The sequence below is a fragment of the Budorcas taxicolor genome, chromosome Y, assembly GCF_023091745.1.
Source record: "Budorcas taxicolor isolate Tak-1 chromosome Y, Takin1.1, whole genome shotgun sequence".
Lineage (NCBI taxonomy): Eukaryota > Metazoa > Chordata > Mammalia > Artiodactyla > Bovidae > Budorcas > Budorcas taxicolor.
The window spans coordinates 10581411-10592546 of NC_068936.1; the positions used below are offsets into that span (position 1 = coordinate 10581411).

At 51.8% G+C, this 11136-nt stretch overlaps 1 pseudogene; it reads right to left on the bottom strand.

The window, feature by feature from the left end:
• Nucleotides 1–1055: 1055 nt before the first annotated feature.
• On the bottom strand, nucleotides 1056–3282 carry LOC128070986 (testis-specific Y-encoded protein 1-like; annotated as a pseudogene).
• Between the last annotated feature and the right edge of the window lie 7854 nt (nucleotides 3283–11136).

An 11136-nucleotide genomic window follows, 5' to 3' on the forward strand; every position in this document is an offset into this window, starting at 1 on the left:
CCGTGGCCCCACACACTGAGGGCTCCACAGGCAGTGGTTTCAAAGCCCCACCCCACGTGATTTGCTCTGTGTGAATCCTTAGACCGTGAAACCCTTTTCCTGATCCAAACACACACAACAACACGGTAGAACTGATGAGCATGTTTTGTATCTGGTCTAATTGCAGATATCTGGAGCCACAGTCTGGAGTTATCACTGGCCATCCTTTCCTCGTTCCCATCCTGGGCAGGGTCAATGCAGAGATACGGCGACTGACCACCTTCAGCCTGGTCGCCTCATGATTCCTCTTCTGGTTGCTCAGCACCTCCTCTCCTGCCGCCTTCATCTCTGCCTCTGCCCTGGGCTGGACACACACACACACACACACACACACACACAGGCAGCACAAATAAGCACGTGTGTATACACACACACGCTCAGCACGGGGACACAAATGCAAATAACGAACATAGGTGTTTCAGGAGGTGAAGGCGACCGAGGCCAGCAATGGCGGAGATGGCGACAGTAGGCACCATGTCCTGCCCTTGGGGCTCCCTGTTCACCTTCTCCACGAATTCTTCCGTATTTTCCCAAGGTAGCCTGAAGCCGCTTCCAGCGCAGCATGTGTGGTGGTGCTGAGCCACCAAGTGGTGGATGTGGAATTTCACAGAAGATCCCAAAGTCAGCACACAGGTGCACTGGGACCCCGGAGAGGACGCCCTTGCAATTTTAGGCCTTCCCAGGGTAAGGGGCGGGAGTGTAAGGCACAGGCAATCTCAAACTCAGTGAGCAACAGGAGGCCAGGAGATGGAAGGACCCATGGAAGGATGATTCTGACAAAGGAACTTAATTCACCCTGCCTCTAATAGTATCACCTAGCACTCTCAACTCTGCAACCACAACTGATTTGAGGGGACTTGCTTCACTCACAGACACACTGAATCCCCAAGCCCCCAGTCTCAGCAGGCCACTTGCTACATGCGTGGCCCAAATTCAGACTCCGCAGCCAGCGTGCATGAGACTGAGCAAGCCCATTTGGGAAAGGACAGTGTCCCGGCTAGCACAAGGCTGTCCCTTCATGGCCCACCTCCAGACCCCTTCACCACACGTGTTTCTGTCATGGAAAAATCTTCTCTCCTGGGGTAGTCCTTCAGGAGATCATCCCACTGATCTTCGCTGATAATCTGCTGGCAACACTTTGCTGCTGAGCAAGCTTATCCCTGGGCTGACCAGGATCTGAACCCTCACACGAGCAGCCAAGAACTCCAACAACAATCATCAACTGTATGCAGGACCAAAACAATACCACCTCAGCAATCCTGTTTGATTCTGGGCAGTTGTGGCCTGACAACCAGTTGAGAAAGTTAAGGCTCCTGGTGTCCAGCCTGCAGCTGGTGCTCCCTGTTCAAAGTCCCAGAACCAACGGACTGGAGTGGAACGATGTCCCCTATACCCTGCAGGAAGAGAGGGGAGATGGGTGTGGATCCCAGAGGTGGATCATCCACACCCCTGCACACCCACAATCATCATTCCTGGACTCACGTGTTACCAGTGATGTCAAGGTAATTCTCCTTTATGATCACTCTTTTCAAGAAATAGGGGTGGTCTCGAAAGGAAAAGATCAGCTTGCTGCATGACCGTGGACGGCTCGCACCTGTACCTGCTAGGACAGGGAGGAGGGAAAAGGTGCAAGCTTCTAGGGTCCTCAGCTTGCCTCCCAGGCAGGCATTAACAGCTTCCACGAAGCCTCTCCAAACTCTCACAGTGTAGGACATGGATAACATGATCCTCCCACACCCCACCAAGTCCCATGCCCACCTGTCCTCAGTCTCCCTCACTGACATTCAAGTCGATCATGTAGCTGAGAAAGTCTTTATCTTGGTCGCTGATCATGACAGGAACTTGAGGGTGGTTCATAATCTGCTTGAGGTCAAGGAGCCATTTATGCCACATGCTGGGCCCAGAAGAGCCAGGCACATCAGCCCTAGTCTGGGGTGGAAGAAGGACACGGGAAGAGGCATCTTCAAGGATGCTGGGCACTTCTGCTTACCCAGCCACTACTGATGAGCTCAGGCCCTGCCATACCATCAGACAACCTCATGGCTCTGTGTTCCTGGTGGTGTTCTGTATCTGAGGTGGTCTGCATTCCCCAGGCAGGGGCTGTTTCTGATAGCTATCATTTCCCAGACCTGTGTATGCTGGGTAGTGGCATGTCACTGCCTACATGGTAGGACTAACAATCGTTGTGACAAACCATGTCTGAAAGCAAAGGGGTTGGGGTTGGCTAGTGTATGTCTACATATGTTCTGTGGGTTTGTGTGTGTGTGTGTGTGTGTGTGTGCGTGTGTGTGTGTGACTCCCATATCTCAGTTATTTAAGGAATCATTCACCTTGACAACAATAACTGTCAGCTAAGGCGGCTCTGGTGTACTGTCTCTGGTCATTTCTGACTTAGAGGCTGTTCCTCCTCAGATGCAGGCCTGAAGTAGACACACAGGGTCATGGCTGCGACACTTACAGGTGTGGCCCTGCCCGGACTCTACTCAGCTGTGCCTTTGGAGCCTGCCAATTGCCCAGTACCACACTTCCTTCAGGGTCCACCATCCTGCCCCCTCGCCTCCACCCCTCCTCCTGCTCCTGCCTCTGCACCTCCCCCTCCTCCTGAGCAGCGGACCACAAGGAGTAGCAGGAAGGATACCACGTTGGCCCAGAAGCCAGGGATGCCCTGGATGATGGCACTCTTCTGAGCCAAGTCCCGCTTCCTCCTCTCATGGCTCTTGCACATGAACCAAACGTAGGCCCTGTAGGTTTTCTCAGGCTCAGAGCTCAGTTCCACTTGCAGGGTCGCCAGTGCCTGGATCACATCTAGTGCCGGGAGCTCACTCGGGCCTCCAGGCCTTTCCTGGAACTGCTCCTCCACCGTCTTCTCCTCCAGCTCCAGGGAGGACCCCTGTCGCTGTTACTCATGCGGCACAACCTCCACATCCTCAGTGATGTCCTCTGGAAGCAGCTGGAAACCCCGTCTGATCCCTGCCACGACTCCGTCCACCTGGGCCTCGCCGTCCTCTCCTGCCTCCACTCTGAAGAGGGTGGCATCTTTGCCTGGTGTGGCCACTGGTGGCTGCAACGTCCCAGCCATGCGCAGCATCACCAGGACAGGCCACGGGGCCCCATCCCCCTGAGCACCTAAGGAGCTCACAGCTAAGGAGGTCTGGGGTCCCAGGACGCTCCCGCATTCCTCTCACGCTCCTCTTGGCTCTGGCCATGACCCCAGCCTGGGTCAGACGCTAAGGGACAGGACATAATAGCACCACAGCAAGTGGTGAGCAATGGCGGCCCAGGGTGCAGTAATCCTGTGGGGCCCACTAGTGTTTTTGCTGTGGGGAGTGTGGGGCATGGTTCAGAGGCTATGGCTCGCGTGTGTGTGTGGGGGAGGGGGGGGCGGTGGGTAGCCTGAACTATAGAAACGGACGGTGGCAGCCCAGGACAGGGTTAATGGGCCCTGGGACATCAGCCATACAGGCGGGGCCCTAGGCTGTGAGCCACGCACAGGCAGCTGACCCAAATCTAGATCAGTGGCCGAGAGGGTGGTGGACAGCACACGATGGACACGCCCCTAGACCGGATGGCATCTTCCGTGGTTCCTGGGATCCAGCTCCACTACGTGGCCAGACTCTGATCCAGAGAGCTAGCAGGTTTTGCATCTGCCGCTACCTCAGGCACTGTCATTGATCTGGTTCTGGAAATTCCAGCCACGGTTTCCTGATCCACAATCCAAACAGCACACTCCTGTGTCCCACAGGACCTTCAATATCTGGGAGCTCTCCCTGAGTATCCAGAGGATACACAGGGGTGCCAAGTGGCTGGATACTTTTCTCCATGGGACAGACAGACTGTTGCTGGCCGGATGCTAGGGGAGTAGGGAGAAACCCCACCGTTTGCCACGTTGATCTCCATTGTTCAGGGACACCAGGACCCTAGGGTATAGAGCTCTCTCTTTGTCTCTTTGTCTCTGCTTTGGCATAGCACTGTTTGGAGCAATCCTCCCTTGTGTGTTCCAGGGCTGGTGTCTGTGTGTCTCCTTCTCTTTAAGTGGTGCTGTTGCCATTTGCCACTCTATGGACACCAGCGCTTATAGGAGAAGCTTATCCTTGGAGTGAAGGCAAGCCCTTCTCCTCCTGAGTGAGTTGCACCGACGGGAGATCAGTTATTTTTTCCACAGGTTTCGAGAGTGCTTTCTCCATCTTGAAAGCCAACAGTGGGCAGTCCCTGCTGAACCGCAGAAGGGGTCGGGTAACCCTCCCTCCCTCACTGGACAGACATGAACCTGCACAGGCCTGAGGTGGCTTGGCCACACTTTTCACAGAGGGAGAAATGGGGCATGCTCTGCTGGCATGAGGAAGCTCCCTGAACCTTGTTCAAATTCCTGCCAGTGAGTCGCTAAGGACAACTCCCTGTTAAGTTCCGTGACTCACTGGTGCGGGAGACATGTACGTCTGCCCATTTACCCTATCGAGGCCCTTTCAGGTGGTTCTGTTCTCCATCTGAGAACACGTACCAGCCTGCCCAGTTACCCAATCCTGTGGGGCTGGGAGCAGCAACAGGAACAATCTAAGCCATCCATCGTATAGTCGTGACCCCCTATATATGCTTTCTGCAAAGAGTACAAAGAGTGATGTTTCAGACTGGAAGACTATGCAGGTAGCAAGTGCCTATGCTGCGGTGCTGGTCCATTTCTGAAACCTCACATAAACGGCAAGTGTTGCTCATGCTCACGGTACGGTCAGGGAAAGAATTCCCAGTGTTCGAGAAGGATGGAAAGGCCTTTGTAGCTGCATGTCCAAAGGGCTGTGGGGTCACCCGCTGTGGCTTCTGTGTCTGGCATTGCAGCCTGTTCTGTGTCTTGGCTCCTCTGCACTCTCCCTGGTGGCCCCCAGTCAATTTCTTCCTGCCTCTCCTTTCTGCCAGGCTTCCTGGGTGCACCACTGTGATTCCACTTAGAAACTGCTCACTCAGTGAGATAACAGGCATTGGTACCCTGGCTCCAGTGCGTCTCATGGCCTGAGTATGTACCTTTCCCTATGGCTTTCATGTTTTCGCTATCCAACTTCCATCACCTGGCTGGGTCAGTTCCGACACTTCATATTCACAAGCGTACTGTCAGGCAATTTTGTGCGCACACATGCACACACATGCGTGTGTACACACTAATATCCCTGACAGGAAACTTGCAGATATGCAGAAGTACAAGCTTTCTTCTCCAGGAACATGAGTTTTGGTAACCACCCGAGTTTCTCTGTCCTGGTTATTTTCTTTCACATGCTCATCGATCATGTCAGGTTGCACTTCTAACTCTGTGATTTAGCCTCAAAGGCTACAAAATTTTGGCATTTTTCTCCTGACAGGGACCGATCTGCAGAGAATTGGGCAGGTTGGAAACGCTCGCCCTGGACAGCTGAGTGACAGGCACCTGCGTTCTGCATTCTCCCATCACCTTGGACAGCTTCCCAGTACCAGTCAGGCTATTCTGATCCATTGTCTGTGCAGTCCTTCAGGGCACCAGAAAACAAGGACGTCTGGGCTCAGCTGACTTGGAGAACTGTCTTCTTGGTGTGCACCTATCTAGGTCATTCCTGGTCAAATCCGTGTCCCTTTTGCTAGCCTACCACCCCTTAGGGCCCACAACATTCTGAGTGAGGCCCCCTGTTCTTTCTATCTGTGTAGCTTTCGATGTGCACCTGTCTACCTGTGCTTCCAAGTGCTATCTCCCTTTAGCAGGAAGAGGCCAAAGAGATGTCCGAGCCTCCAAGGGCCCCCAGGGACTGTGATGGGCCTGTGTGTGATCCAGTGCTGTGAGGATCCGTGTGTATGTTTGGCAAAACCAATACAAATATTGTAAAGTAAAATAAATAAAAAATATAAGAATTAAAAAGAGAAAACCAAATTCTTCCCTTAGATGAAGATTGTTTACAACCCAGTGTGTGTCCATTGGCTGGACATGGTCCTTGGAATTTCGCTGATGGGTTTGGACCCTAAACTTCAAAATGATGGCAGAAGGTAGAAAGACATTTAGACGTTGTTCTGCGAAAGCAAGGAGAAAGGCACTACTGCCAAAAAGATGACTAAGAGGGAACAATAATAGTCTTCTATCATTGGAAAAATATAATGGTCCCAGGGAGAGTATTTAGATAATATAAAAAGGATCCTTGGGAAGGAAAATTCAGACTCTCAGGAACATTTTCTACGTCAGGACTTGTGAAATAGTGTTCCAAAAAAAGAGGCAGAAACTGTCTTCACTGAAACATGGAAAGTCAACTGAAAATTGAACATGATAAGAACTCCAGCTGGGCATCGCCAATCTACTTCTTAAAGATGAGTTTGCCAAGATGTAGCTTTAAGAAAGATCTTGAACTGTAGGCCAAGAGCGAACAAGCTATTGCTGCAGGGAAAACATAGATACGTCTCATTAAGTATAATGGTAAGTAATGTAAGCTAGACACAGGGATGCATACTGTATGATTCCGTTCATGTAAAGGTCCAAAAGAGACCGAACTAATCTATGCGTTGAAAGTCAGATATCCTAGTTATCTTTGGAGTGCGGTGATTGGGAGAGACACAAGAGAGTTTTCAGGGTTGCCGGTGATGTTCTGTTTCTTGATTTGGATGCTAATTACGTGGATGTGTTTAGTTGGTGAGTATCCATGGAACTGTACACTCCTGACTTATGTATTTTTCCATATGTATATTGATAACAAAAAGTTATAAAGCTTTTAAAAATATAAATACATAACCATGTATTGAGGAAGGAGCACATAGATAAAGGGCCACTTCTGATACAAGGCGTGCAACCTGAGGCCATAAAGATAAGGTGGCATTTCCACACGTAGTCCCTTGTGTTTATGACTACCCTGACCCACGGAATCCCCCAACAGATGATGACCTGGGAAACCTGCCCTTACTGGGCCCACAGATCAAGCCTCCCTTGGGCAGATAGCAGTTTTTCTATCTCAAAAACAACAAGAGGGCTTGATTCCACCCACCCTCACTGATTTGCTAAATGTGAATACTCTCTTTCAGTTGGTCTCATTAGGCCCAGGTAGGACTCCTTACAGTCAGGCATCCCTGCTTACCTACAGAGCCCATGTGCCTAGGAAGCCAGTCCTCGGTTGGGCACAGGGATATCGAAGACGGTCAGCCAGGACGCAGCTTCCCTCTGAGTTTCCGATGGTGCAAATCCCCTCTGAAAACACCAGACAGCCTGCTCCAGCAAGACTGCTAGAATCCTCTCTCAGGTGCAGACACACACCTTTGCCCCTCAGGCCCCAAAAGCCACAGGCAAGGCCCAGATGACAGAAGGAATTTACGTCAGGGCTTCCAGCATGAGCCATGGGGTATCTTGGGCAGGACTTTCCCTAGACCCTGAAAACCAGCAGGCCCTGAACTGCCCCCAGGGGCTTCCCTGTCTCCCGCTCTCCTGAGGTCCCTTGGGACATGCAATGAGCCCACCATCCTTGCTTCCTCCCTGTTCCCTCCCTCATAGGCACACCCCGGCAGAGGAACACACGCGTACACCAACACCTGCACTTTCTTCGCCTTTCTGCACTACCAGGAGACTGGAAGTGCCTGGAGGCATGCCACGCTCACACCTTGTCTCTCTTAGGATGCCTGTGGTTTTGCACGGACAACCTACCTTATTAGCATGTCTTGCATTTTCTGTCACATCGTGCCAGTGTGTGCCACCCTCATGGAGAGAGCGTGCTGGCTGATGGGCTGATCCTGGGCAGCCCTGGTCCAGGACTTTCCCGGGTCTCCTTTTTATGTGTGTGGAACAAGTCTCCAGTGCAGCAGGCAATCTGTGTCTCTTTCTCCTTCAGGTCTCTTCCTTCTCAGCAAGACCTTAGCCTCCTCAACCATCCCAGGTCCTCTGTATCCGCATCCACCATTTCCGCATGCCGGCTCATGTCCGCACAGACTGTGGGCTCCACAGGCGGTGGTTTGAAATCCCCACACCACTTGATTTGCCCTGGGTGAATCCAGAGACCATGCACCCGCTCTTCCTGGTCCAAACACATACTACAACACGGGAGAAATGGTGAGCGTGTTTCTGTATTTCCTCTAATTCCAGATGTCTGGAGCCAAGTTCCTGTGTTACTACTGGCCATCCTTTCCTCATTCCCATCCTGGACAGGGTCACTGCGGAGATACAGTGAGCAACCACCCTCAGACTTGTGATGCCTTGTGTCTCCTCTTCTGGTTGCTTGGCATCTCCTCTCTTGTTGCCTTCATCTCTGCTTTTTCCCTGGACCAGACACACACACACACACACACACATACACACATAAACACAGGCAACACAAGCATACACGTGTATACAATTACAGGCTTGATACAGAGACACAAACGTGTACAGGGAACACAGGTGTTTCAGGAGCTGAAGGCACCATGTCCAGCACTGTTGGAGATGGCGTCAGTAGGCACCACGTCCTGCCCTTGGAGCTCCCTGTCCACCTCCTCCCTGAGCACTTCCGTATTTTCCGAAGGCAGCCTGAAGCAGCTTCCAGCGCAGCATGTGTGGCTGTGGAGAGACGCCGATTGGTGGATGTGTAAATTCACAGAAGATCCCAAGGTCAGCACACAGGTGCCCTGGGACACCGGACAGGACGCCCTTTCAATGATAGGCTTTCCCAGGGTAAGGGGTGGGAGTGTAAGGCACAGGCATTCTTAAACTCATTGACTAACAGGAGGCTGGGGGATGGCTTGACACATGGAAAGAAGATTCTGACAAAGATACTTAATTCATCCTGTTTCTAGTAGTATCACCTGGACTCCCGCACTGAGGAAGACTTGCTTCACTTGGACACACCGAGTTCCAAAGCCCCCAGTCTCAGCAGGTCATGTGCTACATGCAGGACCCAAAGCCTGGCTCTGCAGCCAGCTTGCATGAGCCTGAGCATCCCCATTTGGAAAAGGACAGTGTCCTGGCCACGACACGGCTGTCCCTTCAGGGCCCGCCTCCAGACACCCTCCCCGCATGTGTCTCTGTCAGTTACCGCTCGGAGCAGAACTTTCCTTCCTCGGGTAATACGTCACAGGATTGTCCCACATGTCTTGACCAATGATCTGCTGGCAACACAAGCAAGGTCAGCCCAGGGCTGACCAGGCCCAAACACTCTCGTGAGCATCCAAGAACTCCAACATCAGTCATCAACTGTATGCAGGCCCAAAGCAACTCCACCTCAGCAATCCTGTTCGATCCTGGGCAGTTGTGGCCTGACAACCAGTTGAGAAATTTAAGACTCCTGATATACAGCCTGCAGCTGGGTGCTCCTCATTCAAAGTCCAAGAACCAGTGGAGTGGCGTGGAATAACGCGCCCTATACCCTGCAGAAAGACAGGGAACACAGGGGTGGATTCCGCAGGTGGATCATCCATCCCCTAACACACCTACACCTCCATGAAGCCATGTCTTACCAGTGATGTCAAGGTAATACTCCTTAATGATCACCATGTTCCAGAAGTAGGCGTTGTCCCCAAAGGAAATGATCACCTTGCCGTTGGACCTTGGATGGCTCTGCACCTGCACCTTCTAGGACAGGGATGAGGGTAAAGGTACAAGCTTCTAGGTGCCTCAGCTTGCCTCCCAGGCAGGCATTAACAGTTTCCACAAAACCTCTGCACATTCTCACATCACATGAACATAGATAACATGATCCCCCCAACTCCCCACCAAGTCCCGTACACGCATGCCCTCATTCTCCCTCACTGACCTTCACGTCAATCTTGTAGTTAAGAAAGTCTTTATCTTGGTCGCTGATCATGACAGAAACGTGAGCGTGGTTCATAATCTGCTTGAGGTCAAGGAGCCATGCAGGCCACATGCTGGGCCAGAAGAGCCAATAGCAACAGCCCTAGTCTTGAGTGGAAGAAGCACACTGGAATAGGAATTTCCAAGGATGCTGGGTACTTCCACTTGCCCAGCCACCACTCATATCCTCAGGCCCTGCCGTGCCATCAGGCCCACTCCTGGCTCTGGGTTCCTTGTGGTGTTCTGCATCTGAGGTGGTCTGCATCCCCCAAGCAGGGGTTGTTTCTGACTGCTACGCTCCTCCTCCTGACTTGTGTGTGCTGGGTAGTGTAATGTCACTGCTTATCGTGTCAGGATTTGCAGTCCCTGTTGCACACTGTGTCTTCAGGCAAGGGGGTGGTGTGCATGTGTATGTGTGAGTGTGTGTGTGTGTGTATGTGTGTGTGTGTCTTCAGCAAGAAGGCCCTCGGTCTCTGACCTGCTCCCTGTCTTCACAGCAGATGGCAGGCGTGTGTCTGAATCCGGCTGGCACTCAGAGAAGATGAGAATAGCAGCCCCTTCCAGCTCCTCTTTGCTTGTGGACCACCTCGTGCCTTTGCATTGCACTAGTGACAGCAACTCCAGGGGCTCTGACTGACGGGCATGGGTCTTGGACTCCCGCTCTCTCAGCTCTTTCCCGGGATCATCCACATTTACAACAATAACTGTCTCTGGTGGCTGCTCTGGTGTACTGTCTCTCGTCATTCCTGACCTAGAGGCCTCAGGTGCTGATCCTCCTCAGATGCAGGCCTGAGGGAGACACCCAAAGTCATGGCTGTGTCACTTACAGCTGTGGCCCTAAGGGACTCTTCTCAGCTGTGCCTTTGGAGCCTGCCTCTGCCTCGGACCACACTTCATTCAGGGGTCTCCCACGCCTCCCCTGTTCCCTTGCCCTGTGGCCTCACCTGTTTTAGCAGGATCTTCAGCACAATCATCTTGAAGGTGCCTTTGCCATTCTTTAATTTGGCTATAAAGCTCACAACTTTTAGCGGCACAGTAATGCAATTTTTCTAACGTGCACTGTTAGAGTTTGATGAGCTCTTGTTGAGTTTCTTGGTTTCAGTTAGAAAGCCCTGCATTACTCTTAGGGCTCTAGAAGCTTCTGAAACAAAGGAAAGACTACAAGTATTCCAGACTAATTGGATGATGATATAGATTTCTAAATACTTAACAGATTCTGCTTCCCCGCCACCTAAATATTTGCCCCCAACTCCTGAAGAGCTTCATGATTTTATTGCGGGAATCTGGTAGAATTGAGATTTCTCAGTGCTTCGTAATTTCATCAGTAAGCTTTTCTGAGGTGAAAAACACAT